This window comes from Canis lupus, chromosome 5, assembly GCF_048164855.1.
Source record: "Canis lupus baileyi chromosome 5, mCanLup2.hap1, whole genome shotgun sequence".
Classification (NCBI taxonomy): domain Eukaryota; kingdom Metazoa; phylum Chordata; class Mammalia; order Carnivora; family Canidae; genus Canis; species Canis lupus.
In genome coordinates, this window is record NC_132842.1 from 6,280,195 (window position 1) to 6,294,310 (window position 14,116).

Below are 14,116 nucleotides of genomic sequence, written 5' to 3' on the forward strand. Positions count from 1 at the left end.
TATGGGAGCTGCCAAATATATCAATCAATTAATAACCAAAGTTAAGACATACTTAGATAATAATACACTTATACTTGGTGACTTCAATCTAGCGCTTTCTACACTCGATAGGTCTCCTAAACACAACATCTCCAAAGAAATGAGAGCTTTAAATGATACACTGGACCAGATGGATTTCACAGATATCTACAGATCTTTACATCCAAACGCAACTGAATACACATTCTTCTCAAGTGCACATGGACCTTTTTCCAGAATAGACCACATATTGGGTCACAAATCGGGTCTGAACCAATACCAAAAGATTGGGATCGTCCCCTGCATATTCTCAGACCATAATGCCTTGAAATTAGAACTAAATCACAACAAGAAGTTTGGAAGGACCTCAAACACGTGGAGGTTAAGGACCATCCTGCTAAAAGATGAAAGGGTCAACCAGGAAATTAAAGAAAAATTAAAAAGATTCATGGAAACTAATGAGAATGAAGATACTACCATTTAAAACCTTTGGGATACAGCAAAAGCAGTCCTGAGGGGGAAATACATCGCAATACTAGCAGCCATCCAGAAACTGGAAAGAACTCAAATACAAAAGCTAACCTTACACCTAAAGGAGCTAGAGAAAAAAGAAAAAAAAAAAAACATGAAATAGATCCTACACCCAGCAGAAGAAGAGAGTTAATAAAGATTCAAGCAGAACTCAACGAAATCGAGACCAGAAGAACTGTGGAACAGATCAACAAAACCAGGAGTTGGTTCTTTGAAAGAATTAATAAGATAGATAAACCATTAGCCAGCCTTATTCAAAAGAAGAGAGAGAAGACTCAAATTAATAAAATCATGAATGAGAAAGGAGAGATCAACCAACACCAAGGAAATACAAACAATTTTAAAAACATATTATGAACAGCTATATGCCAATAAATTAGGCAATCTGGAAGAAATGGATGTATTTCTGGAAAGCCACAAACTACCAAAACTGGAACAGGAAGAAATAGCAAACCTGAACAGGCCAATAACCAGGGAGGAAATTGAAGCAGTCATCAAAACCCTCCCAAGACACAAAAGTCCAGGGCCAGATGGCTTCCCAGGGGAATTCTATCAAACGTTTAAAGAAGAAACCATACCTATTCTCCTAAAGCTGTTTGGAAAGATAGAAAGAGATGGAGTACTTCCAAATTCGTTCTACAAGGCCAGCATCACCTTAATTCCAAAACCAGACAAAGACCCCACCAAAAAGGAGAATTACAGACCAATATCCCTGATGAACATGGATGCAAAAATTCTCAAAAAGATACTAGCCAATAGGATCCAACAGTACATTAAGAAAATCATTCACCATGACCAAGTAGGATTTATTCCCGGGACACAAGGCTGGTTCAACACTCGTAAAACAATCAATGTGATTCATCATATCAGCAAGAGAAAAAACAAGAACTATATGATCCTCTCATTGGATGCAGAGAAAGCATTTGACAAAATACAGCATCCATTCCTGATCAAAACTCTTCAGAGTGTAGGGATAGAGGGAACATTCCTCAATGTCTTAAAAGCCATCTATGAAAAGCCCACAGCAAATATCATTCTCAATGGGGAAGCACTGGGAGCCTTTCCCCTAAGATCAGGAACAAGACAGGGATGTCCACTCTCACCACTGCTATTCAACATAGTACTGGAAGTCCTAGCCTCAGCAATCAGACAACAAAAAGACATTAAAGGCATTCAAATTGGCAAAGAAGAAGTCAAACTCTCCCTTTTCACTGATGAAATGATACTCTACGTAGAAAACCCAAAAGCCTCCACCCCAAGATTGCTAGAACTCATACAGCAATTTGGTAGCGTGGCAGGATACAAAAGCAATGCCCAAAATCAGTGGCATTTCTATACACTAACAATGAGACTGAAGAAAGAGAAATTAAGGAGTCAATCCCATTTACAATTGCACCCAAAAGCCTAAGATACCTAGGAATAAACCTAACCAAAGAGGTAAAGGATCTATACCTTAAAAACTATAGAACACTTCTGAAAGAAATTGAGGAAGACACAAAGAGATGGAAAAATATTCCATGCTCATGGATTGGCAGAAATAATACTGTGAAAATGTCAATGTTACCCAGGGCAATTTACACGTTTAATGCAATCCCTATCAAAATACCATGGACTTTCTTCAGAGAGTTAGAACAAATTTTTTTAAGATTTGTGTGGAATCAGAAAAGACCCCGAATAGCCAGGGGAACTTTAAAAAAGAAAACCATAGCTGGGGGCATCACAATGCCAGATTTCAGGTTGTACTACAAAGCTGTGGTCATCAAGATAGTGTGGTACTGGCACAAAAACAGACACATAGATCAATGGAACAGAATAGAGAACCCAGAAGTGGACCCTCAACTTTATGGTCAACTAATATTCGATAAAGGAGGAAAGACTACCCCCTGGAAGAAAGTCTCTTCAGTAAATGGTGCTGGGAAAATTGGACATCCACATGCAGAAGAATGAAACTAGACCACTCTCTTGCACCATACACAAAGATAAACTCAAAATGGATGAAAGATCTAAATGTGAGACAAGATTCCATCAAAATCCTAGAGGAGAACACAGGCAACACCCTTTTTGAACTCGGCCACAGTAACTTCTTGCAAGATACATCCACGAAGGCAAAAGAAACAAAAGCAAAAATGAACTATTGGGACTTCATCAAGATAAGAAGCTTTTGCACAGCAAAGGATGCACAGCAAATATACAGTCAATAAAACTAAAAGACAACCTACAGAATGGGAGAAGATATTTGCAAATGACATATCGGATAAAGGGCTAGTTTCCAAGATTTATAAAGAACTTATTAAACTCAAAACCAAAGAAACAAAAAATCCAATCATGAAATGGGCAAAAGACATGAAGAGAAATCTCACAGAGGAAGACATAGACATGGCCAACACGCACATGAGAAAATGCTCTGCATCACTTGCCATCAGGGAAATACAAATCAAAACCACAATGAGATACCACCTCACACCAGTGAGAATGGGGAAAATTAACAAGGCAGGAAACCACAAATGTTGGAGAGGATTGGGAGGAAAGGGAACCCTCTTACACTGTTGGTGGGAATGTGAACTGGTGCAGCCACTCTGGAAAACTGTGTGGAGGTTCCTCAAAGAGTTAAAAATAGACCTGCCCTACGACCCAGCAATTGCACTGTTGGGGATTTACCCCAAAGATACAGATGCAATGAAACGCCGGGACACCTGCACCCCGATGTTTCTAGCAGCAATGTCCACAATAGCCAAACTGTGGAAGGAGCCTCGGTGTCCCACGAAAGATGAATGGATAAAGAAGATGTGGTTTATGTATACAATGGAATATTACTCAGCTATTAGAAATGACAAATACCCACCATTTGCTTCAACGTGGATGGAACTGGAGGGTATTATGCTGAGTGAAGTAAGTCAATCGGAGAAGGACAAACAATATATGTTCTCATTCATTTGGGGAATATAAATAATAGTGAAAGGGAATAGAGGGGAAGGGAGAAGAAATGGGTAGGAAATATCAGAAAGGGAGACAGAACATGAAGACTCCTAACTGTGGGAAACGAACTAGGGGTGGTGGAAGGGGAGGTGGGCGGGGGTGGGGGTGACTGGGTGACAGGCACTGAGGGGGGCACTTGACGGGATGAGTACTGGGTGTTATTCTGTATGTTGGCAAATTGAACACCAATAAAAAATAGATTTATTATTAAAAAAAATAAAATAAGATTTCAGTCATGCAACATGAATAAATTCCAGACATCTGTTGTAGAAAGTTGTGCCTACAGATAACAATACTGTGTTATATGCATTTAAAAGCTTAAGAGGGTAGACCTCCTGTTAAGTGTTTTTACTGCAGTAAAAAAGAAAAGAGAGAAAAGAATGCTTACAAAGAAAAAGGAAAGTGTTTTGTTTAGAAGGAACTGAAATACTAATAATTTTCCAACCAAAGTTGTCCCTGTCCCCCAGAAGGGTGAAGCTGGGAAGAAGAGCAGAATAGGGGAAACTGCATTTTCTCTATGTACTTAAGTGTAGGGCAATTCTGCTTCAGATTGTACAGTAGTTTATTCTTGATTATATGGTGATCTGAGATCCCTTTAAGCAAATCGAATATTCTAAATGAAAATTAAAAAGCTAAGTTGATATTAGGGATAGTTGCTGGATATTTTTTTCTTTTAAAAGTAATTTTCTAGAAAACTGCTTTAATTATTTCAGAATTACTTGTCATGGATTTGATTCACAAAAAATTAAAACTTTTTTAATACAGCTTTTTACCAACCATAAATTTCTGTTAGATTCCTTTCATAGTTGCTGGACTGTAAACTCCTAAGGAAAGAGGGTACATTTTCTTCCAGTGAGCGTGACACATTTTACGCTGATCGCAATGTAAATTTGGTGATTGGAGGCCTCTTTGATTCTGTGGGGATGCTAGTGGTATATGTTTTGTATAAAGGTGTGAAGGAGAGCAAAGCAACTGTGCTGAGTATTTGGTTATATGTATAATTATTGTGCAATAGCATCTTAATTTTCAGAGTTTGTTCAAGTTTCCGTTTTGTTTGTTTTTTGTCTCTACATTTCAGGACCCCAGGTGGCCCTGGTTGTTGAGGGCACTTGGGGCGAAAAGTCTGTCTGCGTTTTGTTGAGCCTGTCACTATTCACCCCTGCTATTATTCCTTGCTGCCTATTTCTCCTCCCTCCCTCCTCCTTTTCTGATACTTGTCAGTTTGATACTCCTGGCACTAGGTTTTAACAACCTCATCTATTGACATCAGGCTCTTCTTTCCCACTGGACCTTCTGTACTTTACCTGTTTTCTCTACATGCAGCATTTCTTGGCTATTTCGGCTGCCAGTCATTGTCAACCACTAGCTCACATCCAAGTTTGGGGCTGCTCCTGAACCCTGAGGCTGTTAGACTTCCCACACATAGAAAACACAGGTATTATAATGCAAATAAAACAAAAACTGAAATAAAAAGTCAAGATGATGGAATCAAAATATCTGTCAGATGAAGCTTAAAAGGAGAATTTTAAAAACCAAGGAAGTATGGCTACTAAGCAGTGAGTAGATACTGAACAATTTACTTCTGTTTATGTTTGAGATGCAAATGAAGCAAACAGATTACTAGAATTGCATTATTTTATTTATTTTATAATTTTTTTAAAAGATTTTATTTATTTGAGAGAAAGCACAGCATGGGTGCTGTGGTAAGGAAGAGGGTAAGGAAGAAGCAGAGGGTAATGAAGAAGCAGATTCCCTGCTGAGCAGGGAGCCTGACTGGGGACTCCAGTCAGGAGTCTCCCTGAGACCATGACCTGAGCTGAAGGCAGATGCTGAACTGACTCAGCCACCCAGGCACCCCTAGAATTGTGTTATTTTATTTTATTTTTTATTTTTTATTTTTTTTGAATTGTGTTAATTTAAATGAAGGTGGAAAGAAGCACATAAATACTTCCTTGATAAACTGAAAGATGAGAGTGAGTATGATTGGTCATAGAATGGGATGTGCCTTTTGGAGGACACACAGATGAGTATACAGCTATGGGAATTCCTAGAGCAATGAGCTTCTTGAGCTGAGGAAAGAGGTGCTACGTGAATGCCAGGTTATTTTTTATATCCTTGTTACTTAAGATGCTCCAAAAAGGTCAAGCGTTAGCCAAAGAGAATAGAATCTTGAGGACACAAATGTTTTCAGCTTTTAATGGACTAGACCCCACTCATTTGGAGGAAGCTTACCAGGGGTCTCACAGATAAGGTAGATAAACAAGGTTATAGATTTTTATCAAATATTAATATCTTAACTATAAATTGATCTCAAAAGGATTTGTGTGTGTGTGTTTTTAAAAAGATTTTATTTATTTATGAGATATGGAAAGAGAGAGTATCAAAGGCAGAGGGATAAGCAGGCTCTCTACAGGGAGCCTGATGCAGGACTTGATTCCTGGACCCAGGAATCACACCCTGAGCCAAAGGCAGATGCTCAATCACTGAGAACCACCCAGGTGCCCCAAACTCAAAAGGATTTGAATCCTAATCCATAAACAACTTTCTGTTTATTTTGGTATTTGTTATTAGGATTTGAATCCTAATCCATAAACAACTGTTTATTTGAATACTAATCCATAAACAACTTTCTGTTTATTTGGGGGGACTGAATGGACTCAGAAAGAATATCAAATATCTTAAAGATAGGGACCGTGATCTTCAAGGCTCAGCTCTCAATTCATATAAAGTGTTCAATAAAAACTCACTGAATTGATTTGGTTGGAAAGGAATGTTAGCCCATTGTGGAGAGCTGGGCTCAGTGAACCAACAACCAGTGAAATAGACTATCATTTCATGATCTTCTGGCTTGAATTTAATATTGGAAAGAGTCTCTCTCAGACAAACTGGAATTGTCTAATTCAAATATTACTTTTAAATGATCATTTCTAGGGGTGCCTGGGTGGCTCAATCATTTAAGTGTCCACCTTTGGCTTAGGTGATGATCCTAGGTCCTGGGATTGAGTTTCATGTTGGGTTCCCTACTCAGTGGGGTGTCTGCTTCTCCCTCTCCATGTACCCTCCTCCTTAGCTTGTGCTTTCTCTCTCTCTCTTGCTCTCAAATAAATAAAAATTTAAAAATTGTCATTTCTAGGAAAAAGTAGGATTATATCCTCATGATGGTATTATTCTCAGTTTCCTTTGGATTTTGTCTTAGACTCTTGATTGCAAAATGTATAAAAGGAATAGTCTTGAGAAAATTTTGGGCTTTCACAAATTGCTTTGTTAAAACTACCACTTAGAACCACTCATTATGCTTTATCATCTCTCTCTAGCTGTTCAGGGTCAAATGTATATTCTCAACATCAAACAAGCAAATTATATTAATGTTATATCATAGGAAAGCCTAAAAAATGCAGTGACAATCTCAGACCAAGGGGATAAAATATACAGAAACAGAAATCCAGACTACAAAATCCAGGCTACTTGCTGTTATGTCTCAGAGCATCACCTTCTGCAATGTCAGTTTTAAGAAGGGTGACCACACAGGTAAATTGGTTGAAAGTAACCAGAAAATTGAACTCTGTCCCTCAATGTGCACTCCCCAAGGTGGATATCATAGTATCATATACTTCATCATGAGAGGCAGATTACTTCACTTTGTAATTTCTCTTTTCCTGCAGTGCCATTATAAATTTAAAAATTTCTGTGTACCCAAAGCCCACTATGAAGAGGTTTATACCAAAACAAGTTCAGACCTGTAGTATCACTGGCTCTATAGTATTTATAAAGCTTGTCCATTCCAAGAGTAGACTTAGAATCTGTATTTAAAATGGACCTTCTACTCATTCGTCACCTCAAGCAATAGGTAGAGTGGAATTATGATACAGACCCTTCAAAGAATGGATTCCTTATTAATAGGATGGTTTCCTACTCTATCAAAGGCCATTTTTCTCCTCAATAATTATTCTATTTGTGGCATTGCCTCCTCCTCACATACCTCCATGGTTGACAGGTCCAAAGCAAGGACTATAATGATAGAGTTTAGCTACAGTTTGGTCAATCAATTGAAAAGACTTTCAGTATCAGTCAGCTTTGACTGGGTTAAACTGTGGTAACAACTCTAAATTCTGAGTAGCTCACAAAAACAAAGTTTCATATTTTGCTTATATTATGTGTTGGCTATGGAACTACTGTGATTTTGCTGGGCTCTGTGTGGCTCTGCTCCACATGCCTTTTTTATTCTGAGATCTAGGCCAGAGGAGAAGTATCAATTTAGGGCATGCTGTTCTTGAGGCAGAGAGAAAACAGCTGAGCCAGAACCACATGAAAATTCTGAAAGTTCTGCTTGAATGTGTCCAAGCCTGAAGTCAGTGGGGGAAAGGGAGTACCTTCCTCCCCAGGAAGGCCTGGCAAGTCACATGCCAGTGGGCAAGGATGTACGTAGAATAACTCTCATAGGGAAAGCTGTATAGGCGTGGGAACAATCACACATTCTAAAACAGTCCATATTCTTGTTCTCTTCCTTCATCAAGAAAAATACTCATGTACCCCTTTTTTTTTCCAAGGAAAACACAGTAAATTTCTATTTAGTCACTCTGTGGATCTCAGTGTTCATCTCATGACAGTCCCTCTGTCAGATAAAGCTTTCCTTGATTTAGAGTCCTGGGAACTAAAAAAACAAGTTACTGCTCCACCCCCACCTCATCTCATACATCCAAGAAATTACAGTTTGCTATTGATTCTTTTGAAAGAACTAGTACAGAAACCTATGACTTTTACATGCACTATCAAAATTAAAATGAAAGATTTCTTTAGTCATATAGAAGATATTGAGAGCCAACATAGCTTACATTATATTTGATGACATCTATATCATTGAGATAAACCAAATACTGGCCTCCTACACCATATCACAGAGTATTAAGCTGGGTCTGTTCATATTTTTGTCAATATCAAAGTTTTGCCTAGTGTTAGCCCTGCCCTCCTTTTGTTCTTGCTATTAGCTATACTTCTACTGTCTGTTCTACTATCTTTAGATATTCATTTCTTTCTCTCTGTTTTTTTAGAGAGGGAGAGAGATGGGAGCAAGTTGGGACAGAGGGAGAGGGAGAGGGAGAATCTTAGGGAAGCTCCATATTCCGCACAGATGCTGAGATTATGACCTGAGCCAAAATCAAGAGTCAGACGCTTAACTGACTGACCTACCCAGGCGCCCCATAGATATACATCTCTTTAAAAAAATGCTGAGCCACCTGGACATAATCCTGTTCCTTCCAATTGTATACTGGAAGGCTTCATCAGGACCAACCCGAGATATCTTAGAATCTCTACCATTCATGCTGATGCTATGGCTACTGTGTTCTGTGTTCTGGTCCCAGGCCAAATGGGAAGCTTGAGTTTCATTAATTTCAATTGGAACTAGGAAGGGATTTCAGAAAAAAAAATTATTCTAAATTTAACTTTCTTATATCAGCTGCCTGCTACAAATATTTTCTTATCCCTTATAGGGAACCAAACTCCTTTGCTTATACAACACAGGCTTTCAATGGAGCTCTCTTTGCTCCATTCCCAGTATTTCACCTACCCCTTGAGATCAAAGCTAATAAAAATTTCTTAAGTTAAACACAGCTTTATGAAACAACAGGGGATAATTACCAGAGAAATAAAATGCAAAGAAACCATGATGCATTTGTGCAATATTTGGACTTGGGAGAAGATCCGCTCTTTCAATGTATAGTGAAGTAATAGGATATAATGCCTGTTTGAAAAATGAGCCAGATCTCAGGAAAACTGAATCAATTTTAAATTGATGCTATCCAAAAATAAATAAATAAATTGATGCTATCCTTTTTATGTTTAAATAAAGTGAGAAAGTTGTAAACATTAAAGTGGAGAAAGCAATAGTATATAATTTGTGTTACTCATGCTATTTCTTTTCTGAATAGTAGTAATTGTCTACTCTCCAAACTGACATTCACTGCAACATCAAGGGAGAATATGGTTTGTCATACTCCGTGGATCATTCTGGAAGGGTAGGCATTTGTCATTCAAAATTGACTCTGGATTAATTGTCCCCTGATCTTACTACATAATTGGACTTTACATTTATTATGTTTGATCCCATTAGTCTTTAGGATTATAAAGTTCATTTAAAACTTGGTCTCCCCAAGATATTTTGACTAGTCTTTAATGCTATATGGACATTAAGAGCTACTTCTTCTTAAAGAAGCAGAGCCACTCATTCCCAGCAAGGAGTGATAATGAGATATTGAGCAAGGAACAAGATCCAGAAAGCAAACTGCTTTCCAACTTCTGATTCAGGACATGACTCTAGCTTCATTTTGCTTTTTGAAGTACATTTTCTGTGACTTTTTTTTTTCTGCCAGAACTTGAGAACTCCATAATTTTATCTTAGGACAAAACATACAAAAAATCAAGGGAATGGGGCTTAGTCATCACACTGTTATTCCCTTTCATTTGTGTGTCTTCTTCCTCTAGATAATTTTAAATTTGCCAATAGTTTGCTTAGTTGTATACATTCTAGCAAAAATAGTTTAACACATTCAAACTCAGGGTGAAATTTTACACACACACACACACACATACACACACACCCCTTAGTCCTAGAACTGGAGCGGTCCTGGGATACTATCTCCCCTAAACCTCTCATTGTTCAGGTTGAGAAATGTAAACACAGGAAGTTGAAGAGACTTTCCCAAACCAAACATACTTGTGACAGAACCAGGTTTCAGAAACAGTCTTGAACTCCCGAGTTTTTTTCATTCTACTTTAACGTATCAGCAATATTTACCGCTATCTGTACATATTTCCCAACTTACAGAAAAATTTTTAATGGGTTTTTAAAAATGTTTGTTTTTGTATGTTTTTAAATTACATTTTGAATGTTTTTAAGCTTGAAGATACAGAAATATAATTAAAGCAAATTGGTTTAGGGTAACTGGGTGATAGGCTTTAAGGAGGGCACATGATGAGATGAGCACTGGGTGTTATACTATATGTTGGCAAATTGAATTTAAATAAAATAAAAAAAATAGAGCAAACAGGTACAGAGAGCGAGGGGAGGGGTGTTTTGCTTTTAGCTTTTTCATGGGTTCTGAGTCTTTAACCACTGAGGAAGGTTTACAGCTCTGTATGGTGACTCTCTGCACAGGGAGATACTGTCAGAATTGGGCAGAGAGATGATTCTTATGCATCTTTGCTGGAGGATGTAAAAAAAGAACAGTTCTTATGTATATTTGGATAACAGCCTTTCCAGCTTTCCAGCAGGTGATTCCAGGATAGTCAATCTGCTGTCTCTTTTATTCAAGTGGTTATGAAACTGAGTTTGTACCTGAGTATTCTTAAACAACCCTCCTTACAGTTTTCTCATGCCAGAAAGTAATTTGCCTACAAGCCATCCCTTTACTCTGGTTCAGTACTGATTTGCATGATTCTGACACTGAATTTGGCCTGAGAACTGCAGCAATAAATTCAAGTTTCTCAGTTACTTTACATATGGAGTATTGTAAGAAGCAGAGGGACACATTCCTAAGCTACATTAGTCACCATTTGTGTTCATAGTTATTGGTCTTTAAGATGCAAGAGAAGGAGGGTGCCTGGGTGGCTCAGTAGTTAAGCATCTGTCTGCCTTTGGCTTGGGTCCTGGGATCAGAGCTCCACATAGGGCTCTCTGCTCAGTGGGGAATCTGCTTCTCTTCCTCTGCAGCTCCCCCCCACCCCCACTGCTTGTGCTCTCTCTAATAAATAAATATTTTAAAAAAGATGTAAGAGAAGAAATATCTTTCATGATCTTTAGTATCTTCATTCTTTGGCAACTTTAGATAACTTTTTAATATTCTGATTTACAAGCAAGTTGTTTATGTGTATCTACATTTTTCTTTCACATATAGCACCTTTATAGTTATTGTATGTATATTAGGACTACTTCTACATAACATGAAATATATGGATAAGAAATCCTACAGTCATTCAAATATCCAAACAGTGTGTTCAAACTATCTCATTTCTCAGAAACATCTGAAAGTTTAATGTCAGGATCTATTTATATGTGGGTGTCTTATGTAGATCCTGACATGCTTTATTTTTCGGAAAGAGTTCAAATAACTAATAGCATGTTTCTACAGCCAAATATTTACTTTTTGTGAAATATGGAAATATGTTTTATAACTCTAGCAAACTAGGCCATGTCCCAAACTTTAGGTTTCTCCCTCTTTATGGTGACAGATGAATACTTACCTTATAATGCTAGAGACTTAGAGTTAATGCGATTCAGTATTAATCTGTGACTTTCCCAGGAACTGTCAGGGTGTAGAGGGAAGACTGGTTAGTATTCAATATTTGAGAAATTTTGCAGCATGTTGTCATCCAACTCCTGAAATTTTCTTGCTTTCCAAGTGTATTTTGGACAACGATTAGTAATCAAAATTTCAATTTTGCAAATATTTATTGAGTTCAGAGAAAAATACACTGCTTGAATTGGGGACATATAAATGAATAAAAAAATTCCTTGCTCTCAAAGAGCTCTTAATTTAGCAGACAATTCAGAGCAATGTATAACTAGCTAAATTATGAGTCAATGCAATCACAGACTTAAGCAAATTCCTAAGGTGAGCATAGAGGAAGGAGGAATTCATTCTGATTTGGGGCATTAGGAAAGGCTCTGCACACAGGGAGTGGGGTGTTTGTGCTGCTTCTTGAACAGGGTAAACACTGGAACACACCCTGGGTTTCCTGGGTCAGTTCTAGTTTATATCATTATCCACACACAATTATATCACCCTTTCATGCTTAAAGGTTTTCTTTGGACAATAAATTATATGATTGCACTAGTATTGAAGCATACATAAGGTTGACAGGAAAAAGAAGGAGGGAAAAAATTTCAGATGGACCAAATAGCAAGTCAAAAGGCACAGAAGAATAAAATCCCATGGTATGTTTGAGGAAAAACTATGCATATTTCTCTTATGTGCTCAAAAGAGGGCATTTTCCTGCTTTTCTTACTGCTGTTTGAATTGAAATGGGAGTATGTTCTAGAAGACCTGTCACGAACTTTTCTGTTTGCATATTTAATTTATTTTTCTTTCCAGGAATGTGACCTCTTATGCAAAGAACTTTTTCTATATTTATCCCTCATTTTCCATTTTCATTTGATCAGTTTTATTTCTGACAAAGTACTATTTTCACATCACAGAGGAAGAGAAGGAAGTTAAAAACCAATTCATACATTTCATCATCTGCCTTCTAACCAGTTAATATTGAAGTAATACAATGTGCTTGGACTTTGTGTCCTTTCCAAGAAATAAGTACTTAAATAGAAAGTAACCAATACTAGAAATATATTATTTCTGTATTTGTAACTATTCAGGGGAAAAAGAATGGAATCTGTTGAAATAATAAAGGAAATCTTAACCAACTTGCATTGTTTTAGAACATCAGTCTTACGTTATTACTTGTGTGATAAAAGCCATTTCTGATGGAAATATTTCCCTTAGGTATTTTTTAACCAAAAGTTCTAAATTTAGAACAAAGAAACGTTGCCTAGCACTATGCATATGTATGAAAATAATATAGCCATTGGCTAAACAATTTCCACACTGAGCCTTATCACAGGACAAAGAACGTAGACTTGACCTTCATGGCCTATTAATCGTCAGCTGCTTTTGTCTTAGCCCTTTGGGGTCAAAGGACTCAGACCACTGATTTTATGTGTAAGTACCAAGAGAATGGAGGATATAGGACACACATGGTGTGAAGAGACGGGGAAGGGCATTCCCAGCGACTTGGTTCCAGGCAAGGTGAACGCAGGGAGAAGGTGCAGCCAGCTCCCTCTTCTGCCCCCTTGTGTCATCTGCTGCTCTGCTTCAGAGAGCTGCCCACACACTCCCACAGGGGAAGTTAAGACCATACTATAGCAGGTCCTTTGCTCTTTTCCCAGCCTGGTTTAATATCAAGGTTTCTCATAGCATGGCTTTGGTATTCTTTTCCATAGCTTTTTTCATGAACGGGTGACCTCCTGATCTACAGATTTTCAGAAGGGGCTTTTAAAATTTTTGAAACTATTCAAAATGTCCATAAACTCAGAAGGAACATTTATAGTTGATATAGTTATCTGTGACTGATTTTCTGACCTTGTATAATAGGAACACCAAACCAATCTGAAGATGCTAGTTTGATAAAATAACCAATAATCGGGGTCCCTGTGTGACTCAGTGGTTGAGTGTCTACCTTTGGCTCAGGTCATGATCCTGGGTTCCTGGGATGGAGTCCTGCAATTGGGGTTTTTGCAGGGAGCCTGCTTTTCCCTCTGCCTATGTCTCTGCCTCTCTCCCTGTGTCTCTTATGAATACATAAAATCTTAAAAAAAAAACCAAAAAAACAAAAAATCCCTACAATAGGGCAGCCCGGGTGGCTCAGCGGTTTAGCACTGCCTTCAGCCCAGGGCGTGATCCTGGAGACTCGGGATCAAGTCCCATGTCAGGCTCCCTGCATGGAGCCTGCTTCTCCCTCTGCCTGTGTCTCTGCCTCTCTCTCTATATATCTCTCTCTCTCTCTCATGGATAAATGAATAAAAAAAAAATCTAAAAAAAAC